Below are 24,182 nucleotides of genomic sequence, written 5' to 3'. Positions count from 1 at the left end.
GCTCCTAATTTTGTCAGGGGATCCCTCCCCAGGAGAGGCATGGGACAGTCAGGGAGGACCAGAAAAGAATGTTGCACAGTACCTTTCCCCAAGTTGACTGTTCTCTGAGTAGTCCAGGGTCTCTCTCTACTCCCGTTGGCCCCTTGGACTAGAGACTTGCGGGAAGATAGTGGCCTGAGTGGTTGTTGTATTGCTGAAAAGATTGCCCCCGTATCTACTTCAAAGTTGACTGGGGTCCCCTCCACTTCAAAGGTTACCCAAAGCTTGGGGAGGGGTTCCGAACACTGACTTCCTCAGTCCTCAAGGGCCAAGACTGACCGGCCTTGTCCTCTTTGTTTTTTGGGACACTCTCGGGCCCAATGACCCTCTTCCTTGCAGTATGCACATTGGTTAGACTTTAAAGGCAGGCGACCTCCTTTGCCTCGAGGCCCTGAGTTGTCTTTCACTGCCACTGCCAGGATCCGTGATAAATTTCAATTTTGCTGCTTCTCTCTTTGTCTTTCCTTTTCTTTTTTCTCTTTTTCTAACCTAGCTTCTTTTTCCTCTGCAGTTTCTCTTTTATAATAAACCTTTTCTGCTTCCTTGACTAAATCTCTCAGACTCAGTCCCTGCAAACCATCTAATCTCTGTAACTTGCATCTTATGTCTGCAGCTGACTGTCCTATAAAGGCCATCGCTACCGCCCCCTTCTGTTCTTCAGACTGTGGGTCGAAAGGCATATACCTCCTGTATGCTTCCATTAGCCTTTCAAGGAAGGCAGAGGGGGTTTCATCAGGCCCTTGAAGAACCTCACCTACCTTAGCCAAATTAGTGGACCTTCTGGATGCCGCACGGAGACCTGCCATTAGAGTCTGGTGATAGAGGGACAGATGCTCCCTACCTTCCGGGGTATTTGGGTCCCAGATTGGTCGTCTTAATGGGAAGCGTTCATCAATCAGGGTGGGGAATTGAGTCGGTCACCCATCTGGCCCAGGGACTAGTTTCCTGGCTTCCAGGAGAATGCGCTCTCTCTCTTCCATAGTGAAGAGGATCCCCAGGAGCTGCTGGCAATTGTCCCAAGTAGGTTGGTGGGAATACATGATGGAATCTAAGAGACTTGTTAATCTGGAGGGGTCCTCAGAAAATGGAGGGTTATTCTTTTTCCAGTTATACAAATCAGAGGAGGAAAAGGGCCAGTATTGGAGAGTGGGCATGTCACCCCCGGCCCCATCATTGACCGTTCCCCCAATGGGGCGCAAAGGCAGTGTAATAGCCGGGGGTGCCTCATCCGGGGGCCTTGCTCTCCTCTGGCGGGTCCCCTGTGCTGGACCCGACGGGGAGACCAAGACAGACTCGGGCCCAGTCTCTGCCGGAGGTCGTGGTTCAGGCCAATAGGGAGGCGGCTGTGGCAGTGGCTGGAAGTCTAAGGCAAATGAAATGTGGTCATTCTGAGATTCAGGTAAGGGGGGATGAGGAGGGGATGGGGTCAGTAATGGAGTCGATTGGGAAGGTTTTGTTGCGAGAATCAGAGCAGAAGTGAGTGAAGGTGCTGTAGGAGCAGTCAGGAAGGGTCGGACCCACTTAGGAGGGTCAGTCACCAGATCCTCCCATACCCAAATGTAGGCCTGCTGGTCCGGGTGTCCATGCGAACCTGGAATGAAAATCTTTTGTTTGACTGCCTTAATTATATTAAGATCAAAAGTGCCATCTACTGGCCACCTGACTCCGAAGGTGGGCCATTCAGATGAACAGAAATTCTGCCACTTTCCCTTCCTCACTCGAACCGCCAGGTTCGATGCACGGTCCATCACTGCCGACCAATGAGAGAGGGTTAGGGACAAAGGGGTGGAGGCAGACTGTCCCATTCCAAACAAGTAGAAACAGACACAGAAGGACACAAATATCAAGACACAACACACAAACAAGACAAGCCGGCAAAATGGTAGGGAAAATGAAACCAAAAGATTGTCTATTGGCCCTGGCCATCTGAAAATTCTCCTAGACAAAAGGAAATCAGACGGGGCCCCTGTCTCAGGGTCCCCACACTCCAGAGCATCCTCCAGAGCTGCAACCTGTGGGTTCAGGACACGTCTGTCCCCACCGTCCAAGGGTCCTCACGGGCCGCTTGAACAGCTGCTTCCCTGCCGACTCACCACCGTCCTTACCAATCTCGGTGGGACCTCCAAATGTTAGGGTCGGCGTCCAAAACAGAGAGCTTCACTCCGATATCGGGTCACAAAAGAAGCTTTATTAGCACGAGCTCGTGGGCCACCAGTGCGAGAAATGACTGGTGACCCCGAGTCTAAGGCTTGCAGGCCTTTTATGAGGTGGTTCTATCAGGGCAGGGGAGCGGGGTCATCCAGAGTGCAGACATCTGGGGGCCAGATGTCTTCGCAGTCTTTCTCAGAATTGGGTGGGTAGACGAATTCCAAGCTTATCTGGGTGGGTAAATGAATTCCAAGCTTATCTAGCAAGGGGTTATTTGGCAAGCATTCTTCTCAAGCAATTTATCTTGCAAGCACAACCACAGGCAGTTATCCTTCGAGCATCCTGTTAGCACAGCATGATGGGCTAACTTTCTGGTATGGGGCATGGGGGCAGAATGCAATATTTTCCACTGAATCTACAATTAGCAGAGCTAGTGGGGGGGCTTGTTTCCCTTACAATGGCCTTTCAAGACCAATTGAACAAATTTTAGGTCAAGGCCCCTTCTATTCTGGATAACTATTTCAGCTAGAGAGGAAAGCAGTTCCTCTAAACATATAACATATTTTTCTAGGGCAGCAATATCTGCATCTACTGTAATTTTTAAGGCCTTGTAGTTCTGATCTTTTAGTACTGTCAAATTATAATCCTGAATGATTTATACAGAAATAATATTTTCTTAAGGCCATATAATACTTCTTTGGTTCTGCATAAAGAAGATCAAGTGTCTTATCTTATTGTAGAAACTTTCATTTTATACATATATTGATTAACAACTCTGGGTCAAGTTTCCTAGTATGTCAATGGGCATTATAGGTAGACATTTTGTCCCATATGCCAGGGAGTTTCCTCTTGACACAGCATTTCAACCTATTTTGAGCAGGAAGCATGGGATGATGCATTCTCTTCCAGAACTGCTTTGAGCTGACAATGGGGCATTGTTGTCAGGGTCCAAAAAGGCTGAAAGGCTAGTCAAAGGATTGGCAATAGGGCATTTGTCAGAAGCATGTGGTTATCTGACCCAGCTGTAGAGACAGGGAATAGTCACATTGGCTGAACTTGTCCACATCAACCTTTAGCAAGTACTGGGCTTGTGGCTGTTTGGAGTAGGTTGGAGTCAGCAACTGATACTTGTATGTATCTGCCAGCCAAGTGGCAACCTGTTGAGACAAGTTCAAACTAAGAAGAGAAGTTAAAATTTATGAACAAATTATGGAACCTTTAAGCCCACTGTTTTAGTAATTGGGAAAGGGAGGAGTTCCAAGACCAGAAGAGAGAAAAATACCATTCTCAGGAATAGAGGGTGGGAAAAACTCAAGCTGTACTGCTGTACTTATCTGGAGTCCTTTTGATCTCTGTGAAGTGGATCCAAGCTTTATGACTTCTTTTGATCCTCCGAAACTTATATGAATTCTTTTTTTCAAATTTTACAAAAGTAAATAAATGTTTTAGATATATTAGTATTATGAATCAGTATTGAAATCCAAATCACAGAAAAAGCAGGTAATGAATATCTATAAAACAGCAATAATAAACTCATACCTTTAAGTTTATATTTAAAAGATAAACAAAGAAAATCTAAAATCTTGAGCTTGTGACCCAAACAGTATCAGATTTTTATTAATGTTAAACTCTGAGCTTTTGAAATCTTAATATGACAATATCATTGAAGAGTAATCTGAAAGCATTTAAATCATCTACTTACAACTTTGTAACTGATATTTAATCTTGAATCATTTTCTAAGACCCTCAAAGATTTCATAGACTTCTATATCCTCAAATCTTTATATATCTTAAAATATTTTAGACCCTGAAACTTTGTATAGACTTTCTTATCTTAGAACATTCAATATCAAGCAACCCAAAGTTCAATATCTGGGATTCACTCATAATTTTTTTTTTTTTTTACTTAGAAGCTTGGATCACTACTTTGGCTCCTATCCTTGGTAGCATATACATAGACTGCCTTCTAGATCTCTCTGATCCATTTTACTGTGGCTGGTGCTTCTAGTGACTATCACCTGGCACTGGCATTTTAAAAATTGTTGTCCACCATTGCAACTAGACTCTCTCTGGAACTCTAGCCCTGCTATATATTTGCAGCCCTTAGCTATTCCCCATGATCCCTTCATGTCTTCAAAACCATTATTACCTGGGTGACTCTTAAATTAAAAAGTTTAGCTGTCAGAGAAAGGTACATTTTGTGTATAAAAGCATTGAGGTTCAACTTTAATATTTTATTAAGTAAGTATTGTTGTTTTTTAAATTTATCTTCTATAAACCTAGTTTTTAGGATATGACATGAAAAATCTATCCCAATCCAAAATACCTTGGAGACCTATTATTGCCTCCTTAGTAGGTCACATGATCATCTTTAATCAAGATGGCAGTGAAGCCATAGTCATCCATATTTTCTAACCCTAACAAAATGGCAACCAACCATATGGCTGACTAATAGTGATGGCAATCCAAAATGGAATCATGTCATATGGTTCCTTTAAATTTACCTATATATACATTTTAAATTATCAATTCCCAGTGTTGTTAGTTTTAATTTTTAATCTATTTGTAATTTTAACAGATTTTAAACCATAGTTAACAAAATAAATATATAAATCTCGAGGTACAGAATGTTCATATAAACCAAGTCCAACTTTTGGCTTTTCTGCTTTGTTTCCTTCTCCCTGTCACTGTGACAGGGGCTCAGACCAACAGAACAACATAGAGGAAACTTTAAAATAAGCATGCCTAGGTCTAGCTAAGAAAGAGCCACAATCCAACCCTAGAGTCAGCTTTCCAATAAAGAAGAGCCGCATAAAACAATCTCCACGTCGTCTGTATCCAAACCATTTTTGTTTCAGCTCCATGCTTGTAACAATAATTAATGAACACAGCAGAAAACAAACAAAACTTTTCAACAAAACAGGCATATACAACTTTCTCAAGATATAGACAAAATTTTTCAACAAGACAAACAAAACTTTCCAGCCAGAATCAAAACCTGATGGGCAGGCGAGCCACAGTAGCTTAGTGTGCTGTTCTTCTGCATTTAAAGAGATAGTAGACAGATATAAGAAGGTCTCTGGAGGAAAGAAAAAGAAAGAATGTGGAAAAGAAAGAATGAATTTTTTTCTCAGTTACCAGACTGTCTAGCCCAAAGAAATACTGAGGTCAGTCTCTCATCCAGGGTGATGGTCAGTCAGAACAGGCTGTTTCAATGTTTCCTCAGAGAGCAAGGGGCAAAGCCTAAGAGACACTTGGTTGTCTCTTACTGGGTCTTACAGGAGGTGTTGAGAGATGAGAAACCATGGTCAAGATAAGACTAATCTTCATTCATTAGAAATGGCTGGGGGAGAGGAGGGCTTACCAATTAGGCTGGTGTTGGATGCAATGAAATTCAGGGTTCCAGGGATCCTAATGTGTCTCAGACTGCCATCAAGCCAGAAAAAGTGCCAGAAGGGCCTCTGCCAGAGCACAGCACCAATTTTGTAAAATGACAGGAGAGAGGTCTTGATGGGCTTGTGCCAAGGTGGCCCAGGGCCCTTGAGGGAGACACACCATACAGACATGGCAGGTGGCAGCCAAGGTAGCACAGTGGGAAATCACTCATCCCATGCAGATTAAGGGGGAAGGAAGAGGGGAAGAGAAGGAAAGTGAGCAGGAACTGAGAGAAGAGAAAGAGAAAAGGGAAGAAAGGAAGAGAGGAGGTATGCACTACCTCATGCCAAGAAAGAGGAAGGGAGAGAGAAAGAAGGGGGAGGTGTTTTCTCTTAAAGAGGAATTTACTAAAGATGACATCATCAGGAAGTTGAACCAGTCCCAAGGGGTGAGTCTGAATGCTAACAATACCTCTAGAAGGTATCAGCACAAGGTAAAATCCCATGAGAAAAGTATGTCTTCCCTGCACAAAAAGACAGACACAATCTCCTCACCAGAGGAGAGTTGAGGTGAGAGAAATCTATGCAGATAGACTTTGTTAAATTAACTCTCATCTGCTTAGTCACATGTATACAGGTGAGTGACCTGGGCCCAGATCCTTATGGTATCACCTATTACTTCTCTTTGTCTAACTTACTACATAAGCTTTTGGCTCTGTTTCTTACAGGTCTTCATTTTCCTGGGGAGACTGTAAAAATCTGTATGTCTTGCTAATCTCTTTTATATCAATATAATATTCAGGCCACACTGTTACTGCAGAAATTGGAAATCCCTTTGGGCATTCTTAGTCTCATCAATAAAATAATTTAAAAACAGAAGAAAGTTTGAAGGCAATGTTATTAAGCAAGCAAATTATAAATTCTGATAGATGCCAGAGGAGCAAGACAGAAATGAAGAAGACAGAAAGCCACGTATTTAACAAGGCAGGCATGTGCAGTTTAGTAATGGGTGCCCACAACCATCATAGACAAGCAAATGCACAGCAGAAAAAGATGTTTCCGAAACAATGAGGCAGGAAGCTCAGTGTCCAGGAAGGCTTACCCAGGCTTTGACCACAGAGACAAAAGAGATAAAGAGAAGGGGAAGTGCTGCTTTAACTCAGAAAGTCAAGCAAGCTCTTCAGTCCTGCAAAATGAAGTCTCTCTGGGAGTGTCAGCAAGCCTACCCTCTGAGGGCAGGGCTCTTGGGAGATAATTGGTCCTCCACTCTCCTAGTATGTCTTGAGGCAAACTAGCTTTCCTGATGGGTGAACCCCTGGCCAGGTGAATGGTAAGCCCAGCTGGATTAATTCTTAAGAGGAGGAGACAGTAAGTATGTGACATTTGAGATACCTTGGAATGTTTGGTCTCCACCCAGGGCCTTGTGGGTTTTTTGTTTGTTTTGACCAGAAGGAAGTAGTTTTTGCCTTAATAGGAGCTGGTAAAGCCTAGATACATTCACTTTTTAGTATACTGGTTAAAATCTAAGCTGGCACCTCCCTTTCTAGAGTTACCAGGGAAACAAGAGGTTGGGTACAAAGTCCATAAGGGAGGAGGTCTTCTATAACATACTCCAAGCCCGTCTATTTTCCTAACTATACCATAGACTCTATAAATGTATAAGCAAATTCTTCTTTTCTTGTCATCATGCATGGGAACCTGAAAATTCTACAACTGAGCACACGGCACGCAGAAGCCAGAAAAATAATTTGCATGTTGACCAAATATGAGTGTCCACATTCATTTAGATCCCACATGCATGTATGTAGCTGAAAGTAAAGCTTCATGGTATAGGACTTACCTGTATGATATACAGATTCCAATGCACTCTGCCATTTCCAGTCTTGGCATCCTTTGTTGCTGAAGCCTTATTTTCACCATGGTACTAAGGAATGGTCATCCTGAAATTATCATCTACTGATAAATCTCATGTACAGTTTGAAAAACACTGCCTTAGAAACAACTAGAACAACTTTCTCTTATTTATAATTGGGAACGTTAAAGGTTTAATCCATATTTCCAATGTCACATGGTAAGTTGACAAGGTAAAGTTGGTCAAGTTCTGACCTAATGGGTTTTCCAAATCCTCCATAGTACTCAACTTTAATCAAGGTCCCTCGGTTCCTCCCCCTGAACTGGAAGTTATCTGTGAATAGTATGTATTCATATCAATATTCCCCAGCCCAGAATGAGTAGTATAAATCATCAGATCCATAGAAAGATATGCTCATGAAGTCAGCAGTCTAAAATGAAAATATTGGCATCAAAGCAGCTACAGATGTTCCTTCTCCCTTCTGAGGAGGATCAGTTCTATTCATTATGCTAATCATGTCAAGAGGGCTTAGTAGGGCTACAGTAATGAAGATACCATATATTGTGTGGCTTTCAAGAATAAATATCTGTTCTCATGCAATTCAAGGTTTGAAATCAAGGTGTCAATGGTTGTATTCTCTTTTATGACTTCCAGTAGTTGCCAGAAATCCTCAGCATTTCTTTTCTTGTAGACCTCTTATATCAATCTCCACTTCCACTGTCTTTTGTTGTATTCATTTTGTGTTTGCCATGACGAAATACCCACAGAAACAGCTTATTCTGGCATACACTTCAGATGATATAGTCTATTGGGGCAGGGAAGAAATGACAGCAAGGGCAACTCACAACTCTTTCTGGGGGAGCATGAGATAGCTTGTTCACATCTTGGTGAATCAGGAAGCAGAGAACTTGGGCCAGAGAGGGGATATTGCTATGGGATGTCTTTCTGCATGCTGTGAATATGTGTTGCTCTGATTGGTTGATAAATAAAGCTGCTCTGGCCTATGGCATGTCAGGTTATAGCTAGGTGGAAAATCCAAGAGAGAGACAGGAAGAAGAAAGGCAGAGGCAGGGAGATTCCAACCTGCTGCCCAAAGAACAACATGCCAGCAGAGCAGTAAGCCATGGAACATGTGGCAAAACATAGATTAATAGAAATGGGTTAATTTAAGATGAAAGAGCTAGCTAGAAGGAATTCTTAGCCATAGGCCATACAGTTTATAAATAATGTATGCTTCTATGTGTTTACATGGGTCTGAGCCAGCCCTCGCCACTTAAACATTCCATGGCCTCACAAAACAGTGCCTCTAGCTGGAGACTGTGTTCAGACACATGAGCCTATAGGAGATTATTTAATACTCAATTTTAACACATTCCATCTTCTCTGTGTCTTCTGTGAACAGGTTCCCCTCCTTATTAGGATACCAGTGAGTGGATTAGGACCAACATTGAGTCAGACTTAACTAGATCTTTAAAGGTTCTACCTCAAAGAATATCATATCCATCAGTGCCAGAAGTGAGAACTTGAAAATATTTTTCTCAGGGACACACCCTACTCACTAGTAGACACTAAATCAATTTACATTAAGAAGAAGCTGCACTTATCTGGAAGAGATGAAATTGAAGGGATAGGCAGGAAGACAGGAAGAACAATGAATGATTCTCGGCAGAAAAAAGTGAAAACTGATGGATTGGTAAGATTATTAGTTGAAGTATTAAGGCAACTTCATGTAGCTAAAAGGGATGTTTATTTTGTGAGGTAACTTACAAGAAAAGGGATAGGTTACAGGGTCTGGGAGAGGTGAAGTGCAGTCCAGCGGTGTTCTCTGGAGAAGTCTGTTTGGTCTACCTCCAGCATCCAAGATCCAAGAACCAAGAGAGCTGGCACATCCAGATCTCCAATCTCAAGGGCTCCTGTCTTGGCCCCGCCTGGTAGGCATGACAGATACCAAAGCCTCAATGGGGGTAGTACCTCCAGGTCAAAGCTGGAGCAACTACACCCTACATAAGATATAGAAGAATAAGGAGCAAGATGAATGAACAAGAGTTTAAGATGCATTGCGTTGAGTATTGTACTATTATTCTCCTTTTTTTCAGTGATTCTCAACTTTCCTAATGCTGTGCCCCATTAATACAGTTCCACATGTTGTGGTAACCCCAGCCATACTACTTCATTGCTACTTCACAACTCTAATTTTGCTACTGTTCTGAATTGTATGGTAAATGTCTGTGTTTTCAGATGGACATAGGTGACCCCTATGAAAGGGTCATTTGACTCCCCAAAGAGGTTGAGAACCACTGCTTTAGTACCTACTCCAGAGATTTCTATGATATAAATGATAAACTATCTTCCAAACCTTTCTTCAAATCATATTTAGGATTACTTAGGATATTATGTTTTTTTTCAGAAGCAGCTCATGAGTGGCTTGGCTTTATGGCAAACAAAATAGAGCTAATGTTTGCATTAAAGGACATTTTATTGTGGGATGATGGATCACTGCAGTTTGACAGTATTACCATTATGCAGAAGCAGAGACACTCAGTAGACAAGACAGCATTACTGTATTGACTCTACCAAAGATGCTCACCATGATGCTACTTGTGTGCATCTTTCCAATTGCAGAACACTGATTCAGCAACATGACCCTGATGCTTCTATATATTAATCAATTATTTTAGTCCTGTATTTAGCATAAAATACAATTATCTTAAGCCAAATAATTGCTATTTGAGGGCATTAATTAATTTTTTCAAAAACTTTGTATAATCATTCCATTTTTAATTAACTTGCCTTTGCACCTCCATCCATTCAGTTATTTATCCATTTAGCAATGTATTTAGAATCCAAAGACTGTTAGGCACAGTTCCCGATCTGTCTTTTTATGTTGATAGAATCTGTTAGAATGCATGAGTGTTTTTACTCACTGAAATGCATAAAGAAAATATTATAAAAAGATAGAGGGAAAGATTATATTTATGTGTGAATATATTCACATATATTAATATACTAACATTCAATTGTGGTGGGCATTTTTTAAATACATCTGTTTTGTTGCTTTTTATAAGCTGCCTTATAGTATTGGCATCCTTACATATTAAAGGTAGCTCTCATTCATTTGGTGAAATACGTTTTTCATATGCACACAAAACACACATAAGAAAAAGTCCCTGTGGCAGTATTAAAAGATGAAAAGCTTTTCCATACTATAAAAGCCTAAGGAATAGGGAAGATTTCTGTAAACATCACATATGCACAAGCCTAAACTTCTCTGGAAGGAAAAAATCCAGATATTAGTATGGAGATTATTTCTCTCTCCCTCTCTTCCTCCCTTCATCCCTCTGTCCCTCCTTTCATCGACCCCTCTGTTCCCCTCTCTCTTACTCATTCTCTCTCTCTCTCTCTCTCTCTCTCTCTCTCTCTCTCTCTCTCTCCCTCCCTCCCCCTTCCTCCCTCCCTCCCTCCCTCCCTCTCTCTCTGTATGTATGTATATATGTATGTATGTATGTATGTATGTATGTATGTATGTATGTATGTATATAGGTAGGTAGGTAGGTTACAGGATAACATTGAGTATAATTTCTCAGAAACTATCTACTTTTTTTGAAACAGGATCTCTCATTCTCACTGGCTTAGAACTTGCCAAGTGGGTCAAATGGGCTGGCCAGTGAGGCTTAGGGGTGCTCCAGTCTGTCTCCTCTGCTCTGGGATCGCATGTACATACTACCACGCCAGCCTCTTCTAATGTGGATTATGAGGCTAGAACTCAGGACTCCATGTATGCAAGACATGCCTTTTATGGACTGTGATGGTCCCTGGTCCCCTTCATGCACTAAATATTTAAAAGCCTCTATGTAAAATCCTTTTAATATTTATTTATTTACTTATTTATTTTTACTTTCCTGATTAGTTTTCTAATTGTTCTTCAATGTAAAATGTTAGCTATGTGGTTTTAGTGAAATGATAAGTTTCCTTGCTGGTGAAGGCTGAAGAAAACACTTATCTATGGATATAAATATGAAAAATTTAGAGTACAGTTTGACCAATAGTAATCTATATAAAAAGGATCCTATAGCTCCTCAAACATATGGGAAACTGAATGTCACTGTTATTTTATAATATATTTTCCTTTTTGTAGAAAAGAAAACTGATCATCAGTAGCTCTGGCAATGTGGTAGGAATAATCTTCATGTAGGGGACCATTTATTATTAGACTTGGGCTAAATGTAAATTGAGTAATAGTGGTCGGCTGAGGGATGTCTTTCCATATACTGTGAGTATGTGTTGCTCTAATTGGTTGATACATAAAACTGCACTGGCCTATGGCAAGGTAGCTTAGAGGCAAGCAGGAAATCTAAGCAGATATATGGAGAAAAGAAAGGAGAGGAGGGAGAGATGCCAGCTGCCACCAAAGGAGCAGCAAGATGCCAGCAGACTGGTAATGCCATGGCCACATGGCAACTTATATATTAATAGAAATGGATTAAGTTATAAGAGCTAGTTAGCAAGAAGCCTGCAATAGGCCATACAATTGGTCATTAATATAAGTCTCTAGATGATTATTTTATAAGTGGCCACTGGACTGCAGGCAGGACCAGAGAAAACTTTTGACTACAGTGGTCAGATCTGAATTAATGGGAGAAGGCAGGAATGCAGGGGTGGGGAAGTGCCAGTTACTTTTTGTTGTTGTAATAAAATACCACAATCAAAAGCAACTCAGAAAAAAAAAGTGTGATTTAGCTTATGGCTCCAGAAGGAGAAGAGTTCATCACATTGGCACATATAGTAGCAAACACTACAGTAGCAAGAGGCTGAGATTTTACATCTCCACCACATACATGAAGAGGAGGGCCAGAACTGGAAGTATGGCAAGGCTAGAATCCCTCAAATCCCACCCTCAGCAACCTTCTTTAGCATGGGTCTGCCTCCTATAGGTTACATAACCTAACAGCACTACCAACTAGGGACAAAATCTTCAAATACATAAGCTGGTTGGAGGCCCTTCTCATTCAGAACATCACAGTATGAATCACAGAGGATGCCTTTTGAAAAGGGGGTGATGGGGGCTCTAAAATCTTTTGACAAAGTATTCCATTGATATATCAGAACCAGAACTTTAAAACTGACTGATGGAGTATTAGAGGCAATTTCAGCAGAAGGAGATAAGATAATTTCTCAGTATTGTTTTCTCCTATTTGTGCTCTAATAAGTTTGACCATTCACAAAGACCTTCATTTAGAAATTCATGGCAGATGAAAGAACTATTAATTAGTAATAATAGCTTATATGAGAAATGATTTGTGCTTTTTAACACGCTTTCATGCAATCTATTTTATTGCATCTTTACAAGTACCTCTTAAATGCATACAGACCAAGTATCATTTTCCTTTCTGCATTTTATTCATCATGGTACTAAATGATGAGCAATTTAATGTGGTATGGATTACCCTCTTTTGAAGTCAACTAAAGCATTGCTTTTCAAAGTTATGCACCGAAACATCATTTTGATGGGAATTAGATGTGCAAACATGATTCCTTAGTCTAAGAGTTTGGGGTTTTCTGGGATAAACTCTGTATTCAGACTTCTAGATTTTGTTTCACCTTGTAACACCTGTTGATACTTTTTCCTTGTGTCAAGAGCCAAAGAATTATAAAAAAAAAAAAAAAAAAAAAAAAACTAACAATGCATGAGGAACTGTGTTAAATGGTCATGGTATTAGGAAGGTTGAGAACCTCAATCTAAAAGGAGAATTCACGCTGGGATACAGGTAGAACAAGCCAATCATCAGGTTTAATTTTAATAGGTAAGCAAAGTGGACCCTCCAGAGTGGAGGAGGTCAAATCATCTAGTGACAATGGCCTAAGGATATCTCTAGCCTCTGGATTTTTGAATCCTGGTCTACCGTTCTTCCTCCATTTGCCCACCTCTGGGGCAGTGTGGCATAGTCTACTTCCTGAAACAGGTAAAGACTTTCTTAGAAGTGATCCTTACCCACAATTTGTCTGTTATAATTAGATACAAGAACACGTATAAAGGTATAACTACTTATAAGTTGAGATACTTAATAGGGAAAAGGGTAATGATGCATTGTATATGCTGCTTGGGGTATGGCTTTATGGGATCTGGATGGAACCTGCTGAAACCAGCTTTGTTTTGTCCCAGAGCTCCCTGGCCATCTTCTTACCTGGTCAGCTAAGCTATCTCATTTCCAACTGCAAAGTCCTTTTATTTACTTTTCTCAATATTCTCTTGACCCCACTGTTTTAACCCTAACATTTGTTTATAACATCTATTAGAAAGATTTAGATCTAAGAATCTCATTTAACCATATAAGATCCCAAAAATTTTTAGAGATATTTGTATATCAATATTTAATGTATTTGAAGTTTACACAAGATTCAAAAATGTTTATTCATATATTTTAAAGCAGCTTGCTGATGTGCTTTAAAAACTCTATTATTTCAAAAGAGAGATTAGTGAGATGTAGCACTACTGCAGTTTTACAAGCCTCATTAATATCTGGCTGAGTAGAAGTACTGAGGTTCTTAGCCTATGGCTATAATTCAATGGTAGAATGCTAGCCTACCATGCAAGTTACAGGGTTCAAAAGCTAGCATTGGGAAGGAAAGAGGGAAGGAGGGAAGGAGGAAGGAATAAAGGAAGGGAGGAAGTTACGTAGGTAGTGGACTGTGTTTAGCCCCATACCGTGTTTACAGGACTAGTGCTCTAGTACTTTTTGATCACATAGTTGAGAAAATCATATGACATACAGAATCAGAAACCAAAGAGCCACTTACTGGTCTGCTTACCTCTCAGTGTCAATCCCTGGTCACAGAGACAGGATTCTCTGGCCACAGAAAGAACAAAGAACTGGGCACAGTTCTTGTATCTTAACATACAGGTTGTAGAGCCACAGTGGGGCACATGTAGACACAGTAACACACAGGGGATGTCTCTGTATCAGGGTACATACTCAAATCTAAGAGTTATGGATTATAATTAAAACACAGTTTAACAGAGAACCCATTTATAGTGAGATATTTTTCTCCAAGAAAGTATTCCACAGTAAAATGAAAATCATGGTTTGCACATTGCAAATCTTAAAAACAATGCAGGATTTGTAGCCCACTTATCCTATATAGCTCCTTGCTTTGCTCATATATACCAGTTCTTTCAGCTATCATAAAAACAATAACTATATTCAAGTAAGTTCAATAAATATATGTTATTAAATCTGAATTTTATGACACAGAATTTGGTTACTTCTCATGTTTTAAGAAGCACAAAATACATGAGTGAATATTTATGTGTATATTTATAATAATATTTTCCAAAGGACTCATGGAAAATATCTCAAGGGGATTATTTGTTTGGCAGGGGGGAAACAAAAGAATAGCTCTCAATGAAATAAGCACAATACATCAGAAGATGTGTTCCTTTTAAGCAGCATTTAAATGAGATGCAAAACAGAATAAAAATGTTGGAAACATCCAGAATAAAAATCTCATCTCACCCCTTATTACTAAACCTTGACAACGTTAGTAAGCAGATTCACTGATGAAATTTTGCAGTTAGAATGAGACGTTCACTGGGACAGCACAGCTGTGCTACCCTGTAAGCACTGATATTGGAGGACTCGTCTCCCCAACCTGAAGCACATTCAAGCATCTCCTCTCCCACTCATGAGCCACAAGAGTCATAGATATTTAGTTTACTGTCTAATATTTTATGGCTGCCAAAAACTAGAGAACACTTAGCTCACAATCCATAAGTCATGCACACATATATTAATTTTTAAAAAAAAAAAAGAAAAAAAAACGTTTTATCACCTTTAATCTCCATGTACCCAATGGCTGTTACTAATTTATTTTTGCAAAGTTTTTTGATATTTTTTTTGTTTATTTGTTTTTGTTTTGTTTAGTTTTTTAACCATAAGATGTGAGATCAGGGGCTGGAGAGATGACTCAATGGTTAATAACAGTGATTGCTTTCCAGAGGACCCAAGTTCAATTCCCACCACTTACATGGTGGCTTACAACTGCCGGTTACTCAAGTCTCAGGGGATCCAGTGCCATCCTCTGGAATCCAAGGGCACCAAGCATGCACTTGTTACACAGACATACATGCAGGCAGTATACCTATTTGCATGAAATAATAATATTAAATTTTTTAATTATGTGAGATTTTACCTATACAATGATTTTTCCCAAAAACACTGCTTGTGAAAATGCCACATAAATGAAAGGGGGAGGCATTATTGACTGGGAGATACTTTGTTGGTTAAGTGTCCACTATTCTGAGTTGTAATGATGTAAATTAAGCTACAAATTCTTATATTTTACATTAAAAATAACAGTGCTAGAAATACATTTGCTCAGTGTTAGAATTGAGCCAATTGTGAGATTCATTCATGTTGTATACCAAAGGTTTTACCATGCTTTGTTTTCTGTAGTATAAATATGCCACAGTTTAAATTGTTTACAAATACCTTCTATGTTAGCACCTTCAGTCTATGATCACAAAGCACAGGGTACTTTTTAAACAAAATAAATCTCTCTCACAGTTCTGGAAGCTGGAAGACCAAGATCATAGTGTCAGGTTTAATGTCTGCCAAGCTTCCTCTTCAAAGATGCCACCTTCTGCTTGTATGTTCACCTGGCAGAGTAGTGAGGGGTTGGTTGTAGCTCTCTTACAAGGGCACACATCCCATTGGTGAGGCTGCCCCGTCATGCCCAATAGCATCCCAAAGGCCCTGCCTCCTATACCATCTCCTAAGGAGACATAATCTCACAAAATGAAGTTTAAGGGTAAAACCTTGAGACTATAGCACTTAGTTATTTCCAGTTTTAATCTTGTAAAATAATATTTTATACTTTCTTTTCAGTGGTGTATATGGACACATTTGTTGTTGGACCTATTTTTATCTAAGAGTTGAATCACTTGTCAAAGACCATATGAATCCTCAACCATAGTAGATAATTGTAAATACTTTTTCCCTAATTTTACCAATTTACAGATCTACAAAAGTGATTTAAAGCTTTTTACTCTACATATTTAACAAGCTTTGGTATATTCTCTCTGTATATATCTATCTCTATCTCTCTATGTGTCTCCCTCTGTCACTCTTTGTCTGTCTGTCTGTCTGTCTGTCTCTGTCTCTGTCTCTCTGTCTCTGTCTCTCTCTCTCTCTCTCTCTCTCTCTCTCTCTCTCTCTCTCTCTCTCTCTCTCTCTGTGTGTGTGTGTGTGTGTGTGTGTGTGTGTGTTATTTTGTTAAATGTGTGAGATGTTCTTGCTAAGGTTGGGATATTTGTGTCCCTAATACCAATTACACTGAAGACCAATTCCTAGGTTTATGAGTCTTTGGTTGTTCCATTCTCCCAAAATTTACGGAAACATGATAGAGAAGACAATGTCTTAAAACTTCCTAGAAAATGTTATTTTTTTCTAATGATTAAAGAACACTGTATCAAAAATAAGTTAATAGAGAGTAAGCTACTTGGAAAACACGTAAGTAAAAAATTTAGAAAGAAATATTAAAAGAATAATGGAAATGTAGTATAAGAAAAAGACAACATACAATGGCTAAGGTCTAAACAATGTATAATTGGAGTTCCAGAGGATGAAAGAAGGCAAAAAACAAACCTTCTGAATTACTGATTATAAATATATTCTGAAACTAGTGTGGCATCAAGAAGCACTGTGAAAGGCCAATGAGATGGATCACTGGGGAAAAATGCTTGTCAGTGAGCCTCAAGACTTGAGTTTGATCCCCAGGACTCACATAATTGAAGGAAGAGCACTGACTGCTGCAAGTTGTCCTCTGACTTCTACATATACACCATGCTGCACCACAACAAACACATGCATACATACTATAAATAAATAAATATATGAATAAATAAATAAATAAAATATAAAAAAGTAGAAAAAAATACCCTGAGTAATTGCAGCCCAAGAAGAACCAGCTTCCAGCTGCAGACAGGGCTCAAAGAGAAAGTTCACAGCATAGTGAAACTTAGACTTTTCTATGTAAGGGGTTTTAGAGAAAGAAAACACACATGTTCTCTTGGTGGTTTTGTTTCTTTATTATCTTGTTCTCATCATGCTGTTCACTCTCATGTTCTTCATTCTTGTTGCTCTGGTCTTGTCATGTCTTTTTAAAGCTTCTATATCCCAACTAATTATTTCAGGCAATGTAAGAGTTCTAATTATCCAAGAATACCTGTAGCCCTCATTTGGGACTACAGAGTCAAATATTTTCTGTAGCCTTGACTAGTCAGCATTTATTTTCACAAATTGAGCTCAGGAATGGGTACAAGGACTTAATCATTTGCCAGCTAGCAATAATTGTGCTGTATTTGTATTTACAACCTAGCTAGATAGTACAGATGTGTTTCCTTGCTGAACCCAATTGAGAATGTTTATCTAAAAACCATTAGCAAGGCATCTGGTCTAATCTAAGCTACTCTGAAGTTTTATATCAGCTAACAGTGTGCAGCTGTCTTGGCAGCTGGGGAAATTCAAATATTTTCCTATGTCAACCTGAACTGTGACCTACAGCAGTTTCTTAGTAGAACTCAATAGGCCCTGACTGTGTCAAAATTACACAGCATCTTCCTGACAATCTACAGAAATAAATATAGCCAGTAGATCAGGATATATTCATGAGAAAGACACAATATAGGTAGTGGAGACTCCTCACACCTCATTCATCGTATCAGAAACCAGGGAAAAGCATGTAGCAGCAACAATGTGGAGGCACAGCATAAGAAAAAGACATTCTGGATATTCTCATAAGCCTTGGTTGGATGAGACATTCCCATCAGAGAGTTATTCTTCTGGTGGGCTGACACCTGAACTTCAATTGCCACCTGCTGTTCTTCTGACATGGTCACTGCTACTGGTACTTGAGTCTGTTCTTTAGCAGTCAAAACTTCTTATAGCCAAAGAGAGATTATTTTTTAAGAGCCAAAAGAAAAGTATACTTTATATCATTAAAGAAACCAAAATTATTCAGATAGCCGCTCACAATAAAATGTGAGAGTCATATGATAGGGGAATATCTGTAAAACACTGGAAGAAAATTGATGACAAAATGTGTTTTGGAATATTAGTTTAACATGTGTTATATTTGTTTATGCTGTGGAATGTTTGTTTAATGATGTAAAGATGTGTTATATTCTTTTATGCTGCATTTGTTTAACTCTGTAAAGCTGTGTTACTTTGCCTGTTTAAAACACCTGATTCGTCTAATAAAGAGCCGAATGGTCAATAGCTAGGCAGTAGAAAGGATAGGCAGGGCTGATAGAGGGAATAAACAGAATAAATCTAGGTTCAGAAAAAGAAAAATGGATGGAATGAGGAAAGGAGGAGGAGAGAGGATGCCAAGGGTCAGGCAACAAACCACAAAACCAGCCAAGGAGTAGAAAAGAAAGAAAGGAATATATAATAGACAAAGGTAAAAGCCCAGAGGCAAAAGGTGCATGGGATAATTTAAGTTAAGAAAAGCTGGCAAGAAATAAGCTAATGCTGGACATTCATAAGTAAGAATAAGCCTCCACGAATTTATTTGGGGGCTGGGTGGGGGTCCCCCAAAGAGTAAGGAGCTAAAAAAAAACAACAAGAAGAATGTTCTATTTCTACTACAAGAATGAAGATTGGTCTTTAAGCAAACAAAAGACAGGGATATTTCACCAGTAGTTTTGCTTTTCAGGAAACATGAAAAGTTGTTTTGTGTAAAATGTTTAATAACTGTGGTATCTGAGCTCATTGTTGAGACACTGAGATAGTTGAAATCTTAGGGTCAACATCTGGACATATGTGGTCCTGGTATTTTAACTCTAAAGAACAGTTTTCAGGGTCCCAAGTGAGAGCTAAAAAGGATCATGAGATACCCACCACATAGCCTGTGAACTTCAGACTCTGTTCCTTTGGATTCTGAACAGGGCCCTCTGTCTTCTGTTATTGCTGCCTGTCTTCCCAGCTCTTCTGTGTGCCTGCATTTGTCATCGGCAAAACTCTTGGTCCAGATTGCAAAATTTTCCTTTATTGAAAGTATCCCTCATCTCTTTTGATTCTCTAAGAAAAAAAAAAATCATTTGAAAACTGTAGCTCTTCTAAGAGATTCTTATCCCTGAAAAGAATAGCAGAGAAATGAAATAATGTAAGAAAATAAAAAAATATGATAAAATGCATACAGCTGTTTTTAAGATAAGAAATACTTCAGTGTATTTCATTCCGGGAGTAATGACCCAACAGAAAGAGAAAACATGAGAATGAAAGTGAGATAGAATATGCCACATGAGCAAAGAACTTGATCCAGCAAGAAGCAATGGGATTTGATGAATGATTGGAAGTGGGCCCACATGAAGGGACATCACATCCATTATATTGGGAAAATTTCATGTTCAGATACAGACTCAGATGTAGATAAATTCAAAAGTGGAAAAATGATTTTATTCACCTTGATTGACTCTACTTCTATTCCTGAGATAAGAAATCAAGTCACATGCTGACATTGAAGTGTGATGGGAAAGGACTACTGGCTAGATGTAAAAAAAGAGAATGAATGGAAAATGAATTAACTAGGAAGGTGGTGGGATTGCCCACCTGCCTGACAGCTGATGTTTGTCATCCACACGGGTAGAGAGGGTGCCCAATATCTTTGGTTACCCCTTTTCTGTGACCTAGTTCTACTGCCGAGAAAGAATACAAGACTAGCTTTCCAAAGTCACCTTTCTAAGTAATGTTATCTGTGGAGGAAGGCAGAAGAGAAGGTACTTGGAGTTTGAGGAGAGAGAAGAGTGAAGCAATTATAACAAAAAGAGTAAAAATCTAGATGTCCACATGTAGAAGACTGAAAGGGGACCCTTATATCTTACACTATATAAAAATAAATTCAAAATAGATCTGATACCTTAAAGCAAAACTTAGCCCAGTAGAAGAAAACACTTTGAGTTCTAGACATAGACAGAGTTTCTGAAAAGCATTCTAATCACTGAAGAATTCAAAGCAAGAACTGACAAATGTGATTTCATCAAATTTAAAAACCTCTTCACAGCCAAAGAATCAACTAATGGACACAGTCTGCAGAATGGAAGAAAATCTTTGCCAGCTACTCATCCAATAGGAGGTTAATATGTATTATGCATAAAGAAGTAAAAAGTTTAAGCACCAGGATACCAATAATCCAATCAGTAAATAAACATGCACTAAACAGACACTTTTCAAATAAAGTACATGAAAAATATTCTGTATCTTCAGCCCTCAGAAAAATGCAAATCCAGAACTACACTGAGATTTTATCTCATCCACATCAGGATGTCTGTCAACAAGATACTGAAAGCAACAGATGTTGATTATAATACAGGAATACTGATGCACAACTCAGAAGAAAATAAATTAGTGTAGCCACTGTGGAAACTAGTGTGGTGGTTCCCCAAGGAATGCAAAGCAGAATTGCCCTATGATACAGCTTTACCTCTCCTGGGGCCATACCTAAAGAAATCAAAGTCAGCACACAAAGATGCACCTTCATACCTGTGTTTATTGTGGCATTATTTACAAACAAAATTATGGAACAAGCCTAAATGTCTGTCAATGCATGGATGTATCTGTGGTGACAGAAAGAAATGCACAGATCCATGCTGTCATCTTCAACAGTCTCAGGAAGTTCCCTTGATCTTGAATGAACCTTGGCCAAAATAAAATTGGAAACTTGGCTTCACTGCAGAGAGAATTTTGGGATGAGACAATCTAAAGCAGAGTTAGGGTTTATTGAAGATATTTTAATGTGGATTTTAAGTATGTTGGTTAAGAGAAAAGAGAGGCACTCTGGAAGAAGTAAGATGCACTTAAGAACATGACTATAACTTCCCTGTGAGGAAACAGCACTTCACTGTCTTTTCAGTAGTTACACCTGGGATTTGGGTTGGGTTTGAAGCTTTAATCTTTCAAATGACACTAGAAAACATAAATGAGGTCACAAGATGGGTTCTGAGGAGCACCTGGCAGTATTATAATGATAAAGCAAAGCAATAGGTCACAGATGTGCCAAAAGTTAGGATATCTTTAAACAGAATTAATAGTCTTATTTGAGATACCCAGAATATGCCAGTCCTTAAGCCTGGCTGAATCTTACTTTAAACAAAAATGCTCATAGAAAAAGAAATATTGTGTCTATAAGTGCAGCCTTCACTGCCAATGTCAATTGTGCAATAGTTCTTGATTTTCTGCTGACTAGAAACTTCCACCAGACTATCCTCCATCCCCACTATGAGAGCTCCTTCTCCTTCCCATGGTCCCATAACCCTCCTGTCTTCCTATGTAGCCTCAAATTAATAAAGAGAATATAGCATATATACATAGTGGAGTCACAATGATTCAGCCATACATAAGAGTGAAGCTATACACTTGGCAGGAAAATGAAGGGAATATGAGATCATCATGTTAAGTGAAATAAGCTAGTTTCATTCCTTCTCATATGTGAAATTCAGAGAGGAGAAAAAGATATGAACATTAAAGGGGAAGTATAAAGGATGTTGAAAGTGAAAAGGAGCAGAGGGGATTAAATATATAAAAATATATTATTACACTGCTTGGAAATACTATAATGAAATCCATTACTTTTTATATTTTAATATATGCCAGTAAGTCCCATAAAAAGGAGATATAGGAATGGAAATGCAGAGCTATTTAATAGGATTACTAAATTAGTGGGAAACTAAAAGCCCATGTCAATATGGAATTAGATATAATTACAATTGTGATTTTCCTCACAAGTACAATGGAGAAAGCTGAGGTTGGATGCTTGTTTATGAAGAAGTAATAACAGCTAGTTAGGAAGAGTGAGGATAAGGGTGGAAAATAAAGGATGAAAAGGTGATAGAATTAAGTAAAGCTTCCCACCAGAAAACCAATGGATTTGGGAACCAGGTCAAGTGAACTGAAAAATTAAAGGCAATAGTTATAGGTGCACATTATTAAAATTTTAAAAAGCTGGAAAAGCAATGACCAGGTCAAGAATATCACCATGGGAAAAGCCAGCAGAACTGAGCTGGACTGGAAGATAGTTAGAAGTGCGTGTTTTGTAGGTCACTATTGCTCAAAATTGCAATGACTGCACTTTTAGATAATTAAGAAAATAATCATGTTGTAATTGTAAAACTATCAGTAGAGTTGATGTACTGAAATTAAAGCCTTAAATTGCCTAAGCATTTTATTTTTTATTTGTATATATAAAATAGAAAGCAAGTTCAGCTTAAAGAGATATGAAAAAATTTTCCATGATTTTTAATTTATTCTTTGTTATTTCATAGATGTATATGATACATTTAGGCCATGGCCACTCCTTAAATCCCTTTCCAACTTCTAACTCATCCTAGATGCCAACACATCCCCTCCCAACTTCACATCCCTTTTTCCTAGTCTATTAGTGTTGTCCATATGTGCATATGTGGGGGGCCATCCCCTGGTAGGGCAGCCTACCTAGAACTATATCCCTAAAGAAAAACAGCTCTCCTTCTCTCCATAACCATGAACTGATAGCAGCTCCTCAGCTAACAGTAGGGCCTCATGTGTACTAGTGCTGTTCAGTTTGTTGCTACATGCAGATTCTTTTCCCAGTGAATTTGGGTAAAGTCTGCAATTCTCAATTTCTACAAGGTCACAGATAGTGTTAGGCATAGTTCTGAAAACCTCATAGAAAATAACCATAAAGGAAGATCTTACCTTAATTAAACTGTGATTACAACAACTCAGGCAGAAATTGGGCTTTCAATATCTTATGGTTCCTCCTTTGACCTTTGAAAGTTGTGTTTCTCTACTCCACATAATCTTAACCAAAAAAAAATGTGATAAATATCATTCTTCTGCTTCCATTGAATTAGCAAGCTTATAAACGTTGGCTACTCATAGATTCTACTTGGCTATTTCAGAGCTCCTAGCTATTGCCTAATATGTGAGGACAAACATAGGCTTTCTAGTTGCTCAGAAATACCTGCCAATGTCCCTCTCTCCTGACCCAGCTGCTGCTTGGATGTCTCTGATACCTTCCTAGGACAGACGTTTTGTATTCCAATGTTCATAACTCCATATCTAGCTCAAATACCTGCTATTATTTCAATAAAGTTACCTAAATTGGTCTTCTTTTTCTCTTTTTTTTTAATCTTTCTTTCCCAACTTCTGTAGCAACTTGAAACCATCTTATTGACATTTGATCCTATTTAATACTATGTCCATTCCACAAGCCCAAGTCATTGCCCTAGAAACGAGATTCAGTGTTTCAGCTCTATTCAACTTATAGGCCCCAAAGACTGCTAACTGCTTCGTGTGAACATAACCTTGACAAGCCATCTCTTCACCCAAACTACTCACAGCATAGAAGCACCTTTAGAATCATGGCATAGTTATGGTTTGGATTTTTGAGTAAGAATATGCTGAGATAAATTTCATTCCAGCATTCTAGTGTCAGTAGGAAAAAAATAATTAGTTCTTATCAAGGGTTGGGAGAAGTACATGAATTACATGGTAGAATGCCTAAATAAAAATAAAACTGATGAATGAGAAGAGCACGCCAGGGCTCTATAAGCCAGCTTTCTGAAGCAGGAAATGCACAGAAACCCAGTGAATGGCGAGATGGTTTTCCAACAAGGTGAGACTAGCCAAAATAAGTATTGTTATTATTTGTTAACTACATTAAAATTTCTTATTATTGGACAGTCTCATACATTTATATAATGAAATTTAGTCTTTTTTTTTTTTTTAATCCCA

The 24,182-nt window shown here is 38.9% G+C and overlaps 1 protein-coding gene across 1 annotated transcript in view; it reads left to right on the top strand.

Annotated features, from left to right (window-relative positions):
• The window catches only part of Cntnap2 (contactin associated protein 2), a 2,080,708-nt gene that overhangs the window by 1,626,771 nt on the left and 429,755 nt on the right, over nt 1-24,182 (top strand). The gene's annotated exons all lie outside the window — the stretch shown is intronic.

This window comes from Onychomys torridus, chromosome 3 (assembly GCF_903995425.1).
Source record: "Onychomys torridus chromosome 3, mOncTor1.1, whole genome shotgun sequence".
Classification (NCBI taxonomy): domain Eukaryota; kingdom Metazoa; phylum Chordata; class Mammalia; order Rodentia; family Cricetidae; genus Onychomys; species Onychomys torridus.
This window is presented reverse-complemented; position numbering and strand designations above follow the sequence as displayed.